General features: G+C 40.7%; 1 protein-coding gene across 2 annotated transcripts in view; it reads left to right on the top strand.

Annotated features, from left to right (window-relative positions):
- Window positions 1–18,313, top strand: part of Smoc1 (SPARC related modular calcium binding 1) — a 153,622-nt gene that overhangs the window by 83,808 nt on the left and 51,501 nt on the right. The gene's annotated exons all lie outside the window — the stretch shown is intronic.

Below are 18,313 nucleotides of genomic sequence, written 5' to 3' on the forward strand. Positions count from 1 at the left end.
AGAGGGAGGGAGGGAGGGAGGGAGGGAGGGAGGGAGGGAGGGAGAGAGAGAGAGAGAGAGAGAGAGAGAGAGAGAGAGAGAGAGAGAGAGAAATGATGGTGGGTGGTTTTGCTTGTCAAACTTGTTATACTATAAGATGTTCAGAGTTGAATGGAGGGAAATGGTTTACCCCTATGCTGATGCTGATACTGGGAAAGTCAACTGGCATCTGTTTTGTGATAGGATACTTTTGCAATAGGGGTCAAAAGTCTTAAGTGGACTCACATTTGGTGCTTGCAATTTCACTTCTAGGAATTTATTCCAAGGAAATAATTTTATTTCTTAAAAACAATTCCCCAAGGAAATAATTTTAAATGTGTGAAAATATTTAGCAACAAAGGATTTCCAAATTCATTATAGCAAGAATACACTGGACCTGGCCTGAATATTTAATAATAGAGAATTGTCTAAGCAGGTTATGGTAAAGCACTTTGGGCAGGAAGCCACTAAAATATATGCTGTGGAGGCTTACTCTACACATGTGCTCGAATGTTAGGGTTTAACAGGGGTCATAAAGAAGTATTTTAATTCTTTTCTAAAGAAATAGCTTTTTAAGAAAACACTGTAAACCCAATAAGAGGAATATGTAGGGCCGGGAGAGAGAATGAAAGATCTCATTTTCCCAAAACAGGAACTGTTATGTCTGTGATCCCTCTGGATCTTTTTGCTTATGTAGTTACTAATCATTAATTAAGGCAAAGTCATACAATGACAAATGTTATTTTATAACATTTCTTGACACGTTATAATATTTCTTTATTTATACTATGGGCTTACTTTTCCCACGTTAAAAGTACGTATAATACTTTCTATTTCCGCCCATTTTCCTGTAGCTCCAGCTCTTCTTAATGGCAGAATGAAATTCCATTTCGTATATCCCATTTAGTATATGTAATTCTTGTGTATTGTCTATCTGCTACCTGATGAACATCTAGGCTGGTTCCATTTCCACTGTTAACAATGGTCAGTGCAGAAAGAACAGACAAGGTTGTACAAGTATCTTTGTATTGGGGCTTTAAGTTCTTTGGGTATATGCAAGGGTGGCATAGCTGGGTCATGTGGTAGTTGAATTTTTATCTTTGAAGAAACTTCTACCTTAACTTGTATAGTGGCTGTGCCAGTGTACACTCCTACCATCAGTGGTTAATGATTCTCTTCTCCTCTCATCCTTGTCAGCAGCATTCTTGATGATAGTCATTCTGACTGGGCAAGAGGGAATCTTAACGTAGTTTTAATGTACATTTTCCTGATTGCTAATGATATCAAATACTCTCTGAAGTGTTGGTTGTTGGTTGCATTTCTTCTTTGGGGACACTCTGTTCAGTCCTACTGACCATTTTCTGACAGAGTTGTTTGTTTTATGAATGCTTAATTTTGTGAGTTTTTTTTGTATAGGGTAGTTACAAGCCTCTGTTGGATGAAAAGCTGACAGAAATATTCTCTTATTCTGTAGGCGGCCTCTTCATAAAACTGATTAGTTCCTTTGCTATACAGAAGTGTTTTTATTTTCATGAGACCCCATTTGCTGATTATGAATATTTTTCTGGGTTATTGGAGTCCTATTTGAAAAGTCTCCACCTAGGCCTATATCTTGAAATGTATTCCTTACTTTTTTTTTCCTGGTATTTTTTTGTGCAGAGAGGTAAGAATCTAGTGTAATTCTCTTACGGGTCTATATCCAGTTTTCTTAGAACCATTTGTTGGAAGACACTGTCTTTTTTCTAATGTATGTTTTTGAAATCTATGCTGAAAATCAAATGTCTATAGTTGCATGGCCTTGTACTTGGGTCCTCTCTCTATTTTATTTCTTTCTATTTTATTTATCTATGTAGTTTTTTTTTTTTTTGTGCCAGTACCATGCTGTTTTTATTACCATGGCTCTGTAGTGTAACTTGAAATCAGGTATGGTAAATCCTCCTGCAGTATTATTTTTTGAACAGCATTGCATTGACTTGGGTTTTTTGTGTGTTCAGGGTTAGGGTTAGGGTTAGGGTAGGGTTAGGGTTAGGGTTAGGGTAGGGTTAGGGTTAGGGTTCGTATTAGGGTTGGGTTAAGGTTAGGGTTAGGGTTTTGATTGGATTGCATTAAATACATATCTTGCTTTTGATACGACGGCCATTTTCACAATATTGATGCTTATTCTATATGATCGTGAGAGGTCTTCTTATCTTCTAGGGTATTCCTCAATCTCTTCAGTGTTTGAAAGGTTCCATTACAGAGACATTTTCCTTCTTTGCTTATGTTTCATTCATAGTTATTTTTTGAGCCTGTTACAAATGGAATTATTTCCTTATTTTTTCTTAGTATGTTTATCGTTGGTGTATAGGAAAGCTACTGATTCTTTCAGATTAATTTTCCATCCTGATATTTTGTAGAACTGTTTATCAGTTCTGTGAGTGTTTTGGCTTTATCTTTAGGATCTCTTAAGTATAGCATCACATCTTCATCATCTTTTTGGCCTTCTTCATTTGTTATTTGTGTTTCTATATTTGTTTCTCTTGTCCTAGCATTCTAGCTATGGCTCTAGTACTGCACTGAGTACGATCAGAGATAGTAGTCTTGTTTCTGATTTTAGTCGACTCGCTTTGAGTGTTTTATATTTAATATAAAGTTGGCCATAGCGTTGCCATGCCTAGCTTTTATTATGTTGGGATATATTCCTTTTATTCTTAGTTTCTTCAGGACTTTAACATGAAGAGATGTTGGATTTTGTCAGAAGTCTTTTCCATGTTTTTTGAAATGATCATATGCTATCCATTCTTGAGTTCATTTATGTAACTTATAACATTGTAACTTATAACATTATGTAACTTATAACTTGTAACATTATATCTTTCCAAGTCTTGTTTGCATCTCTAAAATAAAACTAATTGATCATGATGAAAAATCTTAGTTTTTGGCATGTTGTTGAGAATTTTTGCATCTATGTCCATCAAGGAAATGGCAATTCTTTCTTTTTATTTCATCTTTGTATGCTTTCTCTGCCAGAGCAATACTAGCTTTGTAAAAAGAGTTTAGTAGTTTTTCCTCCTTTCCTATGTTACATAGTAGTTTGACAAGAATTGACATTAATTTCACAAAGGTCTAGGACTATTGATCAGTGAGACCATCTGGGCCTGGGCTTCTTTAGTTGCTTCAATCTCATTTAATATGATAGCTCTGTTGAAACTGTTCACATCATCTTGGTTTCATTTCATTATTTAGTAGGCATCTAGAAATTAGTCTTTTTTTTTTTAGATTTTTCACTTTCATGCACTATGTTTTTAAGGCAAGGTCTAATGTTTAATGATTTTCTGAGTTTCAATGGTTTCTGTTGTAATGGTTCCCATATCATGTCTAGTTTTATTATTTTGAGTTTTTTCTCTCTTCTACTTAGTCTGGCTAAGAGTTTGTCAATATCGTTTATATTTTCAGAGACTGAATCTTATCTCACTGAGTCTTTGGGTTTTTCTTTGCTTTGTGTGTTACCATTTCATTGAATTCTGCTCCGATCTTAATGATTTCTTTCTGCCTATTGATTTTGGAATTTGGGACACCTCTGACCCACAACTGTAGGGAAGGTATTCCATATCTATTTGTCAACCTATGGCTTTTGCAATGAACATAATCCTTTGCATGGGGAAACTCCAATTAAAATATATTGATTAATATATTAAACATATATAATTATATATGTATGAAGCTTATACAATAGTATATATATAATACAATATAATTGTATTATACAATACAACAGAAACAGTAGATGCTTTCTCGAGCATCCTTCAGGTTCATATCTAAACCCCTTCCTTTTTCTTCCCTTTCCCCTTTAGTATCACTTGTGTTGTACTATCTCCACTCCCTTAAGCTCTTTCTTCCCTTATCCAGTGGTTCTCAACCTTCCTAAAGCTATGATCCTTTAATACAGTTTCTCATGTTGTGGTGATCCCCAACTATAACATTAATTTGTTGCTACTTCATAACTGTAATTTCACTAGTTATAAATCATAATGTAAGTATCTGCTTAGCAACTCTGTGGGAGTTGAGACCTACAGGTTGAGAGCCACTGTCCTAGGTATGAAGAGGATCTTCATCTATGACTAATGACTGAGTGGCCATATTGAACCCCTGATTTTTAAATGTAGGCTCTTAGAATGCTGAGCTTCCTTCATGGGCTGTTTTATTGTATCCCTTAGATTTTGGTGTGCCGTGGTTTCATTTTCATTTGATTCTAGGAATTTAAACAGTTTTTGCTTGATTTCTTCAAGGACCCATTCCTCACTCAGTAGGATGTTGTTAAGTTTCCATGAGTTTTTGTATGCTCTAAGGTTTTGCTTGTAATTAAGATTTGCTTTATGATCTATTTTAGAAAAAGTTCCTTGGACTGCTAAGGAAAATAAGTAATCTGCAGTGTTTGGATGGAATGGTCTATAGATGTTTGTCAAGTCCATGTGATCTATGATGTCATTTAATTTATATATTTCTCTTTTGTTATTGCTTGAAGACCTGTTAAGTGGAAAGAATTGGAGTATTTTTTTTTAATATTTATTTATTTGTTTGGACGCACTAGAAGAGGGTATATGATTCCATTACAGATGGTTGTGAACCACCATGTGGTTGCTGGGATTTGAACTCAGGACCTCTGGAAGAGCAGTCAGTGCTCTTAACCACTGAGCCATCTCGCCAGCCCAAGAATTGGAGTATTGAAGCACCTACTATTACTGCACTGGCATTAATTTGTGACTACATGTAATAGTATTTGTTTTATGAAATTGAGTGTACCTGTGTTCTGGACACATGTTTAGAATTGTAAGGTCCTCCTGATGGCTGTTTGATTCATCAGTGCAGCGTGATCTTATTTTTTTTTACTTTTAAAAGCCTATTTTTTCCAATGACACCTACCTGTTTTCTAGGTCTACTTGCTTAAAATATCTTTTTCTGTCCTTTTATCTTAATGTGCTATCTGTCTTTTGTAGTAGGATCCATTTCTTGGAGGCAGCAAGTACACAGTTCTTTTTTTAAAATTATATCTATTAGTCTGTGTCTTTTGATTGGGGATTCAGACTATTAATCTATTAATATTCAGTATTATTATTAAATGGTATGCATTGATTTCTATTGTTTTGTTGATTTTGTAGGCTTTTTTTAAATCTTCTTGTCCCTTGCTTAGCTATAATTCTAGTGTGGCTTATTCTTTTTCTTAGCCTCAAGGATAGATTTGTTTATCACTTTACTCTGAGAGTCAATCCAGCATCTTATATGTAGAACAGTATAAGTGTCATTAGTTCTTTTAATCTATTTTTCTAATAATGGGAAAGTTCTTAATTTTTCTTCAGTTATGACATATAGCTTTGCTGGGTATAATAGGCTGAGTCAGCCATTGTCTTTCAGAACTTGAAATACATCACTCCAAGTCCTTCTGTCTTTTCAAGTTTCAGTCGAGTAGTCTGGAGCTATTCCCATGGGACTCCTTCTGTGCTGCTTGGTGGTTCTCTTTCACTGTTCCCTTTGTTCTCCGTCTTTAGAGGCTAAATTATGTACAATGAAGGGGAGGTTCTTTCTGGCCTTGCCTCCTATGTCTAGATGGGGATTTCTTTTCCTCTTTCTGAGAAATTTTGCTGTGATTTTTTTTAAAAAAATGTTTTCTCTTCCTTTATAATGTGATTCTTCCTCTTCTATGATAATTGTTCATAGTCCTGCTGGGGATCAGACCCCAGGTTGTATGCTTGCTAGGCAAGACCTCCACCGGCTGAGGTACATGTCCCTGTCCAGAACATGGATGTGCTCTTCCATCCACTGAACATGAGCATCCCGAAGTGCTTTCCCTAAGTAGTCAGCAGGGACGTGGCTGTCAGTGGCAATCAGGCACAATTGCAAGCTATTACATTTTTTGTCTTGATTACATTTCTAATATCGTTAAACATAAAACCCGTCACTATGCTGCTTTAGTGCTTCTAGGTGAAATGATGTGTTATATTTCTCACCTTTGAGCTCCCCGTTCCAGGAGCTTTTTTTTTTGATAAGCTCTGGAGACTGCTTTCCCCATTTTTCAATTTTAAGCGCATATATTGACTTTTTTTGAAAATAGAGATTCATGAGTTATAGTTTCTTCTTGCTGACCACTTTATTCTGTGGTTGGAATCTCAGAGGGAAAAGCTGTGTGGCTTTTTGACAAAGACAGCTGGTTTCCTTGCGATTTCTTAAAACACATAGGATACAACACTTGAGAACCAGGAGGTTTTCTTCCCCGTTAGCACCCTTCAGCCAGTCTGAGGCAACTTCCTCCTAGAGATCTATTGCAGGACTGGCTCATTCCAGGAGTGCTTTGCTTTACCATGTGGCCTTCCATCTGCCACAACTATTGGAGGTATTAATCCTTCACACGCACCATGAGCTTTTATTCACCTGGGTTGATTACACATTGGGAGTCTGGAGTGATTAGAACCCTTGTAGAAAGGATTTGTCTAATCTGAACTTTTTTTTTTTTTAAACTTTTATTTATTTATTATATGTAAGTATTCTGTAGCTGTCTTCAGACACCCACAAGAGGGCATCAGATCCCATTATAGATGGTTGTGAGCCACCATGTGGTTGCTGGGATTTGAACTCATGACCTCTAGAGGAGCAGTCAGTGCTCTTAACCACTGAGCCATCTCACCAGCCCTAATCTGAACTTTTAAAAGACGTGTATAAATATTTTGTTCGCATGTATGTTTATGCATTGTGTATATACCTGGTGCCCTTGACGTTCTGAAGAAGATGTTGAATATTTTAGAACCGAGGTTATGACTGGATGAGAGAAGCCATTTAGGTGCTAAATGGAACTAAATCTGGGCTCTCTGAAAGAACAAGTGCTCTTAATGGCTGAGCCATCTCTTCAGCCCCGATTATAAACATTGATGAGTCTAAAAGTCTTAGGAGTCTGGAGGCAATGGTCTTTAGTTTAATGTGGAAAGATCTTGCAAAGAGTAACCCTGAGGATTTCTCCTCAGACCATGCATAGCAACGATGTAGCTACAGTGATGAGAATGGAGTGTGTTTGTACACCGACTTGTCAAAATGCTCTCTAGCCACATGTGATCCTTGTATGGCCCAGTCAAAAACAGTTCTTAAAAGTATGTGGTACTCTGAATTAAACCTGAGCCTACTGGACTTGTACAATGCTAACTTTGTCTGTCTCTGTCTCTCTTTTTCTCTCTCTGTCTTTCTTGCCCTCCCTCCATCTCTGTCTCTCCTTCCCTCTCATTTCCTCCATCACACTTTTAACGATTCCGATACATCATTTATTTTTAAAGGGTATAAATGGTAAGTGTACCCAGATTTAGGTAAGTTGTTGCTTTCCTTTTTGACTAAATGTCCAATAAGCAAGTTGTAATGGTTGTAATTTGAACATTTATAGTTAAGGCCTCTTACCTTGTTTTACCTTGTTTTAAGTGTTTTGTTTTGTTTTTGCTTTTGTATTGCTTTTGTTTCAAAACCCCCAATATCACACATGGATACGTATACATATGGACACAGTAGGTGCTGCTAAACAACTGATAGTTGTCCCCCAGTTTTAGTGCTCAAATTGATGAGCTGTAATTTAAAAGAGTTGGGCCAGTCTAGAGGTTGGCAACCTTTTCTGTGGTTTCTTTTCTTTTAAAAAGCTCTACTGAGACATGGTTTGTACACTATAAAATCTATATCTTTAAAACACACAATTGAGCGATTTTTAGTGCACTCACAGGGTTGCACAACCATTACCACTGACTAATGTCAGAGCATTTCATTACTCAAGGAGAAAATCCAATGCCTTATTAACAGCCAGTCCCTGCAAGAGCCCCCCCTTTAGCCCTTGACAGCACTAATTTACCTTAGAGTGCTATGATTTGTATATTTTGGGCAACTCATATTATGTGTAGTCTTTTGTGACTGGGTTCTTTTAATCAGCACATTTTTAAAAGGTTCATCCATGCTGTAGCATGAGTTGAGTCTTTATTCCTTTTTACTGTCTGGTAATAGTCGGTCATGTGGCGGTACCCTATTTTCTTTATTCATTCATCAGTGCATAAACATTTTAGTAGCTTTGGCTTTTGGGGGGTTATAAATAACACTATTGTGTACATTGGCATGCATGTTTATGTGACGTGTGCTCTTAGTAATCTGAGTACATACATAAAAATAGAACCGGTGGGTCATTCACTTCCTCATGTTTATGCTGTTGAGGAATCACCAGGCCATTTTTGGTGGTGGTCACACCATCTCACATTCTCACCAACAACACAGGAAGATTTCAACTTTTCCACTTCTTTACCTGTTCTTGATGCCCTCACTCTTCCTTATGGCGTGGTGTCAATTTCCCCCTAGTAACTAGTGATGAGCCTCTTCAGTTATATATAATATCTGTTCTGTTTCTTTGTCCATTTGTCAGTCCAGTTGTCTTTTTAGTATTGAGTTGAAAGAGTTATTTATACATTCTATAGATAAAACATAAGTTTAATTGATTGCCCTCCCTCTCTTCCCCTTCCTTCCCTTCTTCCATCCCTCCATTCTCTCCATTCTCCCTTCCTTACCCCCTCCCTCCTTCCCTTCCTTTTTTTCTGCTTATGCCTTTGTTGTCATACATTTGAAGCCATTTCTTAATCCAAGGTAACAAAGATTTATTATTCCATTTTCTCTATGCATTTTATGACTTCAACTCTTACATTTAGGTCTCTGATCTCTTATAAATTAGTTTGTGTGTGGGAGGTGGGATCAAGCTTCACTCTTCTGCATACGCATGCTCAGTAACCTCTGGATTACTTAATGAGAAGATTGTTATTCTCCCTTCAGTTATCTTGGTGTCCTTGTCAAAAGTCGGTTGACCGTAGATGTGAGGCCTTATTTCTGGCTTCTGGCTTCTATTTCATTGATCTTCATGCTTAGTATTGTGTCACCTGTGGTGATCTTTGGAGCATTCTCCTTCCTTTGCAAGAGAGTGTGAGATGAGAGTTCTACACCATGTGTAGGTTTGATGCCAGCTCCTCACCCAAGGGCTGTGCATCTAGGGTGGAGAATGCTTTGAAACTGTGGTACAAGATCCTGTGGCAATACCAGTGTTCCAAGGGAAGCAGAAAGAGGAGGGGGGGAAATTAGGCCAGGAGACACCAACCTTGATACAACTTGTGTATCTTTAAGAGTTCTCAGTCTTGTTTGGCAAATTATTTCTTCTTTGAATCTACTAGCAGAGAGGAGATTTCTATTTAAATTATTAAGTATTGGTTACAGCAAGCCTTGGTGCCTTCAAGGTGACATTGTGTTGGCTAGTTTAATGTCAACCCAACACAAGCTAGTGTCATTTGGGAAGAGAGAATGTCAATGATAAAATGTTCGTTTCACATTAGCCTTTGACAAGGACAAGTCTGTGGTTTATTTTCTTGATTGATTATTGACATGTGAGGACCCAGCTCCCTATGAGGTGATGTTACCCTTGAGCTGGTAGTCCTGGGTGCTCTAAGAAAGCAGGCTGAACAAGCCATGAGCTCAGTCCAGTAAACAGCACTCCTCTTTGACTTCTGGCTCAGTTCCTATCTCTAGTTTCCTGCCTTGAGTTTCTACCCTGACTTTCCTCAGTGATGAAGTGGGAACTGAGAGTTATCAGTTGATTTTGGTCATGAAATTTCATCACAGCAATAGAAGCTAACTAGAAGACAGACATGTTGCAGCCTGTCCAGGTAGAGCATGGGTCTTGTGGCAGTTCTCCCTACACTGGCATATATTCTGCTCATTAAGGTTCTCATGTGGGAAGATGCCAAAGCTGGAGGCTTGGTGAGAAGCAGCCAGGAGCCAGCTTTCTGAAGACAGTCTACCTTTCACCTTGGTATGTGAAGTCTTAGTGGCTCATACCTTGTAATGAGTAAACTAAGTTACATACTCACAGGGGCAAACTGTTAACATTTATTAGTGGTGACAGAAACACCAGGGGTTTGCACAGACTTCCACTCTCAGTTTTTCACTGGAGAACTAGCACCTCTGATCACCTGTCAGAGTGGGATTGTGCCCAGAAACCAGGGAGATGGGGCATGTGTTATACATGAAGTATGGTGTCCACTTTTTTCCCTGTGGGATTTCCTGCTCCAGTCTCTGCTTTGTCCTCTTCCTCAAACCTGCTTGATCTCTCACTAAATGGCTATGATGCATCCTCTTTCAGATTAGCAAGCAGGCAGGGTTTAGGTGTTCTCTGCCTAACACCAGAGCTCCCCAGAGTTATTGGAGCATTCTTTTCTATCCCTTGTCTACAAAAGCAGGCAGTTCTGGTCAGTATCTTCAGTTGCTCTTCTGTGGTGGTCTGTACTTGGGAGCCAGGGAGAGATGGAGGCTGCTGTTCTAGCCTTCACTCTGCTTGTATGGGAGCCAAGGTTTGCAATGGTAGTCTGAGCCACTCTCTGCCCTTCTTTCTTTTTCAGACTGCAGAAACCATCATCAGTGATAGTTCAATAAAGTTCATAGCACTTTATTGTTCATATTGCATTTACACTGTGCCAGACTATTTTATATGCCTATTGTATTAACTTATCCCATCCTCACTACAACCTATGAGGCAGGCACTCTGATAGTCCTGTTTTATAGACATGGAACCTGACACTCAGAGAGTGCTAGAGTCAGTATTCCCACAGAAGCAGCCTGGCTCCAAGCATGACTCCACACTGCTTGCTCAGTGTTGCCAAACTAAGGCACACCCTGGAGCACAACTCAGGTAAGTAAGGCCACAAAATCATGTCATATGAGGGATACTCAGTGAGACCAGAGATGTTTATTATAGATGTGAGAAGAACCATGAATAAACAGAAAAGAGACGGACAAAGGGATATATGAGAGATGGTTACGTCTTTGTAAATGAGAGTAGCCTATCTATCTATCTATCTATCTATCTATCTATCTATCTATCTATCTATCTATCATCTGAATATTCTGACTCAAAATACGGGAAAACTCTTTGTAGGCTGAGAAATGCACAGAAGGGGAGTCAGACTTAAAAGTTCTGACCTTCTTATCCTAGGACCTGGCCAAGTAGAGACTCCATGAACACCCCACAAGGATACCATTAGCTACCATCAGAGACTGAGAAAAGGTATTAAACTGATGACCTCAGGGGAACCATAAGTTTTTATGAGATAGTAGCTAATGTTCAGTTAGGTGGATAGATACACACAGAGTAGGCCAACAGTCAGCATTTGTTCAAGAGAGTTCTGGGTAGAGCCATTGTCTCTGATGCTCACATTCATTCAGGGCTATGGTGCTTTACTCTGAGTTCATGTAATATGCTAGGACAGGAGAGCCTATAGATTGGTGAACTCACTTGCAAAATGTATAGAATTGGACGTTTTTCCCCTTTAAAGAAAAAAAAGGTCAGAAGCATAGGTATGAGGTGAGAAGGCAGGAAGGTTTAGTTAAAAGTCAAGGCAGCCATGAGAATAATGAAAGAGCACTTGCTTTTACAGTTCACCTTTGACCTCTCACCAGCCAGATCCTTCAATTCTGACCTGAACAAAGCCCCTACACGTCCCTACACACAAGAGTCTTCTCTCTCTCTCTCTCTCTCTCTCTCTCTCTCTCTCTCTCTCTCTCTCTCTCTCTCTCTTTGTTATTTTGGAGACGTATGAACATTTTTTTTACTTCCCTGCTAAAATGCAACAGAATTTCAATGAGTAAAAGGTGTTCTATTGGCCATTTACAAAACAGACTGTGCTGGGCACTACACAGAGAAGTAAGACTAAAAAGTATAGAGTCTCTTGGGCCCCTGAACTCCCAGTGTGCATTTTAAGAATATCTTTACATGTGTGCTGGAAAGACGTGTTTAGACTTTTTGGAAAACGTATCTAAAAAGATTCTTCATTGTGGAGCAGGAAGAGTGTTCTCCAGTTTCAGTTTTCGTTATAAATCTAGACCCTTTTTTCTAAGCCACAGAAGCCCAGTGTACAGCAGTTTGTGGAATTCTGGCTGTTTTCAGAGGAAGGAGACTGTAGAAGGGTTTCTGTTGCTTTCTTTCTCTACCACTGGCCTCCATCCGTTACTCCATGCCATTTATATCTGCCAGGCAGCCATCCACCTTCTGCCCGGTTGTCACCTGCTACAGGAATGTTTATTCCTTCAATGACAAAATTCACAGTGCATGTTGAGCTGCTCGCAAGTGAAGTTGCCTTCACAGGAAAGCTCTTTGTATTGCTCTGTGAGCTCTCTGTCTATGATTTCTAGTACATAAGTCCATTTCTGTCTATGGGACTTATAGAATCCAAAGAAATCCCACTTTCTACCAAAGTAGTTGAAGATGAGCGCCATTTTATCTTGTGACATTAGCTGACAAATATTCGTGTTGGCCCTGGAACAAGTCCTTAATTCCCTCATCCATTTCCATGCTGTAGGGATTTATGTCTCTTTCCTCATGTCCTATTTCTTCCGGATCCCATTTACCACAGCTCTTCTGATAAAGCACCCTCCCCAAAACTAGCCACAGGGTTTTAGATATGCTTAGAGACCTGGGCATGAGTAGGATTGTCTCTTGTTCTAACAAATGTCATGTGGACAGCCTGGACATATCATCAACTCACTAAAAATGTGGTCAACACCGACTCCCATATTTGGAAGGATTTGAAATTAAGAATCACCCCCTTCTTCTCCTAAATTCTAGCGGATGAGGTAAGTACTCTAAAAGGGAGGTTCCTCATTCCCCAACAGATAATCCTACCTGGACTTGGCATAGAGCCAGGAATAATGTCTCCAGCCAAGGAATAGGGGTGCTTTGAGTCTGTAGTCTGCATCTTCCCTGTCAAAGGAAATGAAAAAGGACAAGATCCACATGGGTCAAGCACATCCCCAACACCAACTAGGTGCCCTGCTTCATTTTGTCTTCTTGGTGATCTATTAGGTAGTGACTTTCTTGACAGATGGCCTCAGAGAGTAAAGTGCTAAGTGATTTGGATCAGCAGGCAGATTAAAAGAAAGAGCAGTCACATTTCTACTCTTAGAAGTGAGTTGGGAAACTTCCACACACTTTCTTCATTCAGTTCAACTCTTTCCTAGTGGAGGATGCTTGTATCCACCAGTGCAATCACACGGTCATAAGTTCGAGACCGATGAATCCAGTTCATATCTTTATATATGGTCCTTGTTTTCTATTTTACGAAAGAGTAACAGGAAGTAGTTGGGGTGAGGGGAAAGAATGATGAACATGGTTATAACCAGGAGTGGATAGGAATTGCCAGAGACAGGTTCTCTGGCCCAGTGACTTTGGATACACTGAGATAAACCGAGTCAGAAGACTTTGCTGTCTTATAATTCCTAAAATTGAGAGTGAGAGAGTCTGTGTGTTTGAAGAGATCCCAGTAACCTGTCCTTGAATGAGTGAGGCAATTCAAGGTGGATTTTAAGAGATACAGTTTGAGAAAGCTTTATTAAAGAAGGGAAGGGGGCTTGTCAAAGGAGTCAAACTATTCCAATTAGAAAACCCATTGAGGATCTGAAGAAAGTAGGATGTGGGCAGACCAAAGACCTGCTACAGCCAAGGCCCATGGTTCATTACACTGCTCAGGCCACCAGTAATCCAGAGCACTGGTGCCGGCAAACCTTTTGACACAAACGTCAGAGAGAAAGCCCCTGGCTTAAGAAGCTCAAGAATTGCTACAAACACGATCTTTCTCTTACAGATGAATTGTCCACTGAGTTAAGACTAGGAGGAATTACACGACAGCAAAGTCTCCTGACTCGGTTTATCTCAGTGTGTCCAAAGTCGCTTGGGCAAAGAACCTCTGTCTCTGGCAATTCCTGTCCACTCCTGTTATAACCATGCTCATCATTGTACCTGCAAGGCAGGAGGAAAGGAAGGAACTGGCAGCAGTTCCTAGTGGAGGCAGACGAAAGTGGGCGTGGTCCAGGGGGATCACGTGCAAGATCCCCAGGGATGTGGGTGTGTGTTAACAGTCAGGGCAGAAAGACCAACAGCAAAGGATCTTCTGGAAGGTGAAGTCCCGCCCTTCTGAGAAGCTTCCAAGGAAAGAACTGGTGGCCAGTAAGTATGCCAACCTGACACAAACTATAGCCATCCGAGAAGAGGAAATGTCAACTGAGAAATTATCATGCTAAGACTGGGCTGTAAGCAGGTCTACAGGGCATTTTCTTAGTTAGTGATTGACAGGGGAGGGCAAAGTGCATTGTGGGTGGTGTCAACACTGGGCTGGTGGTTTTGGGTTCTAGAGGAAAGCCAGCTGTGAGCCAGTCATGAGGAGCAAGCCAGTAAGCTCTGGTCCTCCATGGCCTCTGCATCAGTTCCTGCCTCCAGGTTCCTGCCCTGTTTGAGTCTCCACCTGGGCTTACCTCAGTGGACTGTGGCTTGGGATATGTGAGCTAAATAAACCCTTTCCTCTCCAAGTTGCTTTAGTTCATAGTGTTTTATCAAAGCAATAGTAATTCTAACTCTGACATCATGAGAGCCCCAAGATAATACCAAACCCTCGGCAAAAGCTCTCTCATCCACACCGGAGGGCAAGGCTCCTCTCTAGGTGTCCTCTCCATGAGAGTAATTGTTTCCATCTGCCTCCCCACAAAAAGACCAAAGCCAAAAATAAAGACCCCAATCCCTCAGACATCGGTATCTATGAACCCTCTTTTCCCTTCTCCCCCTAGACTGGTGTAGAGATAGGGACCACACACTTCCTTTATCTTTTGGCCTCAGTTTTCTTACTTGTAAATTGTTTGATTTGGAATGGTGAACTCCACGGGTTTTTTTGTTTGTTTGTTTGTTTTTTTGTTTTTGTTTTTGTTTTTCCTTAGTCCTGTGCTTTCTGAAATGTTATGAAGATTGGGATATCATGATTCTAATTTCCTGGGCAGTTACTAACTAGTTGCAAATTTTGCATAAAAAATTCTCCCATGAAGGACCTTCCAAGAGAGTAACTTTGAAGCCCAAATGAGGCAATGCAAGGACCACTGGGGACTGAAAAGCTGTTGTCAAAGTATAAGGTGGTATTTTCCATTTGGGGCTTGGCACCCGTGGGTGACGGTTGCCATCTGCCTCTCTGTTTTTCTCCACTCTCTCCTCCTACGTGTCCCCACGAGCTGGTGTTTCTCTACCCACTGGTCACTCATTTGCCTTTGTTGGAAGTGCTGGCCTCCCACGTACTCCCTGGGTGGTCAGGAGTCAGACTAATGTTGATGATTAGAAGGCTGAAAATAATTTCAAATTTGTCTTAATTTGGATGAAGATTGAACTGCAATATACCCCTGGCCTGTTTATGTAAAAGATTTTTTGCCAATGATATTAAAGCACATGAGTCAGAGATGGAACTTATTTATCTAGGAACACAGTGTTTTCAAGTGGCTGGAGGGACACCAGTTATGCCCAACAACACCATGACAGTAGTAGCAGAAAATAGCCTTATTTTGGATGGTGTGCTCTTTGTCTCCAAAAGAGGGCCCTCCAGTTGACATTCCAGTCTCTGTAGGATGCTCTGGAGTGGGGTAGGAGTCATTTTCCTGACCTGTGTCTACCTGTGGAACTGAGAGAACCCTGAGTTTTGACAACAGTGAGACAAGATATCAGAAATGGCCCCTTGTCAATTCCTCTTGGCTTGAGCATTTTCTATTGGCTAAAGACCAGGACTTGGTCACTTAGATTCTCAAGAAACAGACGGTATTAGTTATGAAGTTAAATCATAAGTTTGCAAGGGGAGCTAAACTAGGCACACTCTGTGCTTTGGGTATAGCTAAGACATCGGTTCCATAGTATCTGTCTGCTTTCCCGCCAGGGGCTGTGTTTCTCTGGACCAAGATCCTAACTTCCTGGACTGTTACTAATAGTTGAAAATTTTACACAAATAATTCTTTTATAAAGGACTTGCCAAGAGAGTAACTTAATGTCTTACAACTCTTTCTATGTAAAATAAGCCTTCTTTCTCCACCCAAATTTTCCAAATTTTGCTGATACTGGACCATTCATTTTTTTACAGACTGGTCAGAGAGTATGTTCTTCTGGTTCTCACCAGTTTGGTTCTGGCCTTTTAAAATGAGCAAGTGGTTTGCACATATGTGTGTGTGTGTGTGTGTGTGTGTATATATGTGTGTGTGTTTGTGTGTGTGTGTGTATGTGAGTGGGTGCATAACTCTATACCTCTGTGTGTGTGTGTGTGCCTGTGCATGTGTGTATGTGTGTATGCATTCGATGTTGGTGTTGGAAGTCTTATTTGGTCACTCTCCACCGTATTCATTGAGGCAGAGTCTCTCAATTGAACTCAGAGCTCACTGACACAGCTAGTCTAATTAGCCATCTTGCACTGGAATTCTGTCTTTGCTTTCAGAGTGCCTGAATTAAAGGTGGGTTGCCTCCCAGGCCTCTGCCTGTGTACTTGAGTTCTTGGGCTCAGACTCTGGTCTTCATACATGGCAAACACTTTAACCACTGAGCCTTCTCAGGCTGAAACAACTGAGTTCAATTGGCTCTTACCTGCTCAAGTCAGCACTCTCTTTGTTTTGTCTCATTCTCTCTCCCAATGACCAAGCTGGGAATTCTTGTCATCTCCCCCTTTTGAAATGAAAGCATATATCTGAGGCACAGACTGACTGAACAGCTGCAGCCTGCCTCCGTGTAGCTTCTTTTCTGTAAACATTGTTAAAACACTCCAAGGCAACAATCTCTCAGTTTGAGTCACTGGTGGTCTCTTTAGGGGTCCTTCCGCAGAGGTCTTCTTAGCTACCCCAACAATCCCTCCAGTCTGAGATTCTGCTGGGGTCCCTGTGCCCTCTTTGGGGTCCCTCCTATCCTCCTTTAAATAGCTTCATCAGTTATGCCAAAGGCCTCAGAGGATGGGGTAACAATTCCTCATTCCATTTGACTTTTTTGTGAAATTTGGAAGGAGCTGCCAGCCTGAAAATTTTGCTATTTAGTGTCTTGTACTGTGTTTGGAAGAAAAAGTTGAGAACCTTGGGGAGAAAGAAGCTGTGTCTGGTTTTGAAAGAAGCTTTGCCTGGCTAGGGGGCTGGTTGGCTGTGCCATGTACCCACAGGGAGACAATGAGCATACTGAGTGAGCGTGTGGCCCTTGGACTCCTGAGCCCTGAGGTCAGATTGTATTCCCAAAACAAAGCTCTGGGCTTTGCCTTTTATTCTTATGCTTGCTTCTGCCCTAGTAACCTTAGGCAGAACTCTTCGGCATACTCTAGGAAAGGGCCGTTCAAGCAGTTTAGTTCTATGCAGCCTGCTTGGCCATAATGTCCCTATCGACACATGCAACATCTGGCCTGAGGCATGGCCTTGGATAGTGTCTGGTGCTCAGTCCTTATGTGACAGTTTCAGCAGTGGACTTCCAGGGCTTGGGAGTGAGTCAGCTTGGCACCTCCGCCCCTGGGACAGTTCCCCAGAGGTGACTACTGGCCAAAGTGGAGAAAGCAGCCAGCCAGATCTCATTAGTCCCATTAAAATGCTGCTCCTGGATAGGAATGAACCCTGGGAAGCATCCCCTGCAGGGCTTATGTGATCTGCAGGGGAAGCCAAGTTTCCAGAGGCACTTTCCATCCACACCTGTGGAGGTTACTAGAGGAGGTCTGGCTTGTGGGGAGACACCTGGCAAGTGTTGTTGATATGACTGAGAACAATCACTGCTATGGCCGCTCTGTACCAGTCCTCACCACATGCCAGATGTGAGTCTGCTTCACCAGGGCCTTCCAGCTCAGACAGTTATTATTCATGTTATTATAAAGAAGGGGCTCAAAGAACTAAGTGATGTTCCGTATCTGTAACTGGCTAGACTAGCTTGCAAATGCTGGCCTGTCTTGATGCCTTCCTATTCCACCATTAGCCTCATTAAGAAGTAATGCTACTAAATCTGGGATATTGATGGTGGGTGAGCATCTAGGGTGTCACCATGGCTATAAGGTGAAGGAGCAGGGTGTGTCTCTGGGTTTGTCCACTAGGCAGTGTCCCTGCAGAGATGACAGCAGTGAGTGTTTCATTTGATAGCAGCTGGTAGGAACAAGAGACTATCTTATTCTACTGTGATATCTGTGGACAGGCTCATGGTGAAACAACTTGCCTTGGGGAAGTCAGAGTGTTTGATACCCACACAAGAGTATAATACTTTCCATAGCTCTTTTTTTTTTGCCTTAGCAATAACTGCTGGCTCCTACCCACGCTGTCAGAAGACTGTTTTCACTGTCTTTTTCTACACCTCTCTACTCAATTTGTATGCAATTACTGTCTGGCCTCAATTCCAATATGTCCTTGATCTCAAGAGGCACATTTTTTTTTTCACGATTTAATATCTTTGCAGTTGGCACCACAAGTCTTGTCA

Source organism: Grammomys surdaster, unplaced genomic scaffold, assembly GCF_004785775.1.
Source record: "Grammomys surdaster isolate TR1022 unplaced genomic scaffold, NIH_TR_1.0 127, whole genome shotgun sequence".
Lineage (NCBI taxonomy): Eukaryota > Metazoa > Chordata > Mammalia > Rodentia > Muridae > Grammomys > Grammomys surdaster.